Below are 5,134 nucleotides of genomic sequence, written 5' to 3' on the forward strand. Positions count from 1 at the left end.
AGCTAGAGGGTGGATATTCAACACTCCAAGCTTGGACAAATGATAGGAGAAAGATGATGGGTCTAAAGCTTTTGTGAGAATGTCTAAAAGCTGTTCCGTAGTGGAGATCGGCAAAAGGTGCAAATGTTTTGATTGGATCCTCTCTTTGATCACATGACAATCAATGTCAATGTGATTTATTGGCATTACTAAACATACGCTTGAATCTTGCTTTGATGGGAAAATACCATACGACCTTTTTGGGAATTGAGTCTTCCTTCTTATACAGTGATGCATTACATTTAGGATAAAACTTTAATGAAGCATACTCATTAAAAAATAAGATGCAATCATTTTCACTAGCATGTATCCTAGTGTAGTCCATGTCTATGGAGCGTAACATTTGTTTTGCATCATAGGTTCGAGAAGGGACCATATTGTCTTCCGGTAACATATCCTTCAGAAGTGCAAGCAAGTCGGTGAAACTCTTATCAGTCCATCCATTAATATATTTCAACTTATACAACCTTGACACCGCTGCCAATCTTGTGAATTTAATACAACCATCATATAATGGTTTCTCAGCATCACTTATCAACAGCTGAAACATCTCAGGACAATCCTAAAGATCTTCTTCGACAACGTTTGTCATTTCCTCAAAACAATCGTCTTCACATGCATTAGTATAGTTCTCTTTCATATGCATCTTATCATCTTAATCCATAGCATCTTTCTTCTCACCATGTCTTGACCAACATGTGTAACTTTGATCAATATTGTGACACACTAAATGAACTTTTAACTCATTTGGAGTAACTCAGTTTGAGTAACAACATCTTAAGCAAGGACATACAATTCTATTAGGATTTTCAGCATTCTCAATTGCAAATCTAACAAATCATTTCACTCCTTCTTCATACTCCTTAGTCAATCGATTGGCACTCATCCATTTTCTATTAACAAAACAATATAATGAGCATAAATCCCTAATGTTTAGAGTTAAGCTCACCAAGCAGAGCAAATACATTATTATGTAATTAAAAATGGGGGAACCCTAACTCATAATGTAATGGTCGGAACTCGGAAACCCTTGAACAAGCGAAATGAGTTAAATCACTTTCACTCATTTATAAAAAAAATATTTATAACTCAATATAAGCTAAATATAATGTAATTAAAAATGCAAATAACTATAAGGAAAACACACTTTCAATTCGGTGTTGAATGCGTGAATGATGATTTTGAGGTTAAACGAGTGAAGGATTTTCGAAATCGATAAAGAAGGATTTTCTTGCTGAATGAGTGAATGATATTTGGTGTTCAATGAGTGAATGATGACGAGGATGAATGGTTGTCGAGGTCGACTTTCAGAGTAAATGAGTTTCAGTGTTGAGTAAATGAGTTTTTGGATAGTTGATTGCTTGAGAATATTGTGGGAACAATTTAATTTTTTAGAGTCTGATAGCTTCTTCAATAGCGCATAACTAAGCATGCGCTATCATTAATACCTAATCAACAGTGCATAATGACGATGGCACTATCAATGATACCTCTTCAACAACTAGCACATTCTAAAACTAGCGCTATGGAAGAACTCCCCATTCAAATATAAAGAAGGCAAGTGTTCCACAATGCAACCTTAAGGTAGCATTGTGGAAGATATCATACCGACAATGCTTCTTATCGAAAGCGTTGTTGTATAGCTAAAAGAAAATAAATGAGAGATAAGTATTCAACAGTGCTTTTTTTATAAACGCGTTTTTTAATTCAGCATAATTAACAACGCATTGTTAAAAAACTATTGTTGTATATGTATAACAATAGTGCATTCATAAAAAAGCTTTATTGAAGACCATTATTCTTAATTCTACCTAGTTAAGCACACAACAAAAATAGAACAAAACAACAAAATGAATGCATACAGAAATAGAACAGAACAACAAAATGAATGCATACAGAATCACAACTATATGAACACAACTGAATTTATATATTGAACATAATTACATTGTAATGTTTACATAAACATTTATTACATACACCAAATCATATAAATTACATTGCACATTAATTGAATTCCCTAAGCTAAAATCTGTGCAAAACTAATCTACTATATACCTATGATTTGCCAACAACACTAAGTACAAACTTTGACCATTGTTCTCTAATTCGGTTGACTTGGTCATCTGTATATGATTTGCCAACAAACTTGATTTCATTAGTTTACCATTATTGAATGATCTCCTTCATGTATTTCATCATGTAATAGCCGCAATCTACCTCGTTTGTTTGGCAGGGGGTCTACAATTAAAATGAAGTAAATATATAAGTATAGCCTTAGTTGAAATATGAATATATTACACATATAATTGTTTGAGATGATTTGTACCAATACCTTTATGAGTTCACTTGATTTTGTGATGCGGTAACTTGTTTTTAGGACGATTACAACTTCTGTAAACTCTCACCGCACTAAACAATAGAAAATGTACTTAATTACTAAACAACTAGAAAAGTGAAAGTGTAACTAAAAGTTTAAATGATTACTCCACTTACTTAGAAAACAATTCTTTCATAGAGGTGTACTTGTTCGGATCACCATGTGCCAATGACTCAATGAGTCAAAGTAGTATATTTCTTCATGACCCGATTGATGGCAACCAAAAGCCAATGTCTCCTAACAAAACAAACGTACATGGTTAGGAAATATTAAGGACAACAAACATGCTCAAGAAAAAATATAAAAGATAATTAAAAAATGCTTATCTAGTATTAAAAGGTGCAAGAAATAAATATGTAGCTTCTTTATGAAGGAGGAGAGTATCTGTAATTCATTTTGTCTGTTCCCCAATCTTATTTTTTTCACTCGACACAAGAGTGGTATGGTGTGGGGATATGAACATAACATTTTTCTTATTTACCGAAACCAAATTTTCATACAAGTACCTAATATATATCTATAACACAAATGTTAGTTAATTATAACACACCGTCATGCAAAAGTCAGAAGTTAAGAAAATATAATTTACCTCATATATATACATACAGTAGTTGCACCTATCTATTCATGTTTATATACATCCTGGACTTCATGGATGCCAATGTATTTATCAATCTTATCCCCGATGACTTCCTTAGGAATTGATATAGTTATTATATCATCTCCCAACTTTTGTACATGCTCAAACAGCTGAGTACAGAGTTGGCAGTCTTCTTAGAGCTCACATCCCTAGTAGATGGCTTTGAGCTCACATCTCTGGTATATGGTATCGAGTTCACATCCCTCGAAGATGGCTTTGTCTTTTAGGTGCTACTAGGGGTGGAATGTACAGTTTCCTGAAATATTCAATAAAAAACATATCTATTATAGATGAATATATATATAATATGAGTGAGCATAAGGTGAAAAATCATACCTTAGAAGAAATTACTTGTACAAGGTCTACTGGCCAAGACACAAAAGTGTCTATAGCTCCTCCCACTGTGAAGATATCCTCATCGAGAGGAATTGGCAGCAATGCATCATCATCGATTAAACATCAATCGAGACCTTCATATAATGGTGTGGGATACGTGCATTATGCAGCATAGCATTGGCCGACTTGTGCACTTTCCCAACACCTACTACTCGGCTCGTTGGGGGATCCAGGAAAAGTTTGCAAGAACTGATTCCCTTTACGTAAGTTAAAACATATAATTAGTTAACGATTAAATTAAAATAAGATAACAAAATTAAAATAAGTTAACTAAATTACCTCGGGAATGGGAATCGGAATGGGATTTTGTAAGGTGTAGGTGTGCAAATCTCATTGATGGTTGAATAAACAGTGCCAACAACACTAGTTAGTCGTTGTCACTCAACTTCCTTCACCTTCATTGATTGCTCAAATTTGTTGAAACGTTGCATGAGGCCATCCAACTGATTTAGAACCTGGCTCATTTGGGCTCTAGTTGCACACTTTGGATGGGATACAAATGTTCGATGGCTGACCCCAAATCCTACACCTCGGATATGACTAGGATGCAAGAAAAAACATAATGTTAATTAATCATATTTTGATAAATAAAGTATAGAAATTAAGTATAATTAAAAAATGAGCACTTACAACATGTCTTGCCACTTCTTGAACTTGCTCGTTGTCGATGACACCATCCTTGTTCTTATGGACATCCACCCATAGAACATCGAGTTCTACTCCATGTGGAGTCATAGGTATATCATTTTGGTTCTCCAACTAACAAAACATAACCAATAATAATGTAATTAGATATATATGCATACAAAACATAACCAATAATATACTTACAAATTAACAATACTTACAATTTTTTCCTCGATTCCTCTATAACCTGCTCGAGAAGCTCGGTATGGATATAAAGGCTTGGATGCCCTCTTGCAGTTTTCATTACTTATTTTCTGAAAAAACAAAAAGAAATTAATATAAACAATCATTGCTGCGGGTATACCCGTTTTGAAATTTTGGGTCACTACCCGTACCCGCCAGTACCCGTACGGGTACCCGCGTGCGGGTATTTTGCGGGTATTCTGGGTACCCGCGGGTATTTCTGGGTACCCACGGGTATTTCTGGGTACTCATGGGGTTTTGTATTATCAACAAATTTATAATTCCTACTCAACCATAAATTCAACAATTCTTTCATAATATTGAAGAGTAATCATAAAAATTCAATTGTTCATACAAATTTTAAAATTTAAACTACTTTCAAAATATTAAGTCTTCAACAAAATGAAATGAAAAATATATTCATTGCTGCAGTTTTCGAATCTTCTTCAACGGTTAACGTCATTCCCTCCAATAGCACTACCTTGGCTAGTTGAATCCTATAAAAAATCAAAATTTAAAATCAAAGCAAGAAATATAATTCTTTTTAATTGGTCTCAAATTACAACTTAACAATGTTACTAACATCAAAATCTTCCAATACTGTACCACACTCAATGATGTCCAGTTTTGAATTTGAAGAGCCTGCAAAAACATAATAACTTCATTCAAGATTTATATAATAATCTACAAAATATGTAATTAAAAGTAATAGATAATATTACCTTTCATGTCACACCTTTGCCAATCTTGGAGACACATCAATGCCTCTATGGTATCTGGACATAATCTACTACGATGAGGATTAAGAA

The 5,134-nt window shown here is 33.7% G+C and overlaps 1 long non-coding RNA gene across 1 annotated transcript; it reads right to left on the bottom strand.

The window, feature by feature from the left end:
• LOC109329355 lies at positions 4,723–5,132 on the bottom strand. Its single transcript, XR_002105534.1, has 3 exons — positions 5,048–5,132; positions 4,909–4,967; positions 4,723–4,822 (listed from the first exon to the last, which is right to left on the bottom strand). It is a non-coding gene; the product is annotated as an uncharacterized LOC109329355 (long non-coding RNA).

The sequence above is a fragment of the Lupinus angustifolius genome, chromosome LG02 (assembly GCF_001865875.1).
Source record: "Lupinus angustifolius cultivar Tanjil chromosome LG02, LupAngTanjil_v1.0, whole genome shotgun sequence".
Taxonomy (NCBI): domain Eukaryota; kingdom Viridiplantae; phylum Streptophyta; class Magnoliopsida; order Fabales; family Fabaceae; genus Lupinus; species Lupinus angustifolius.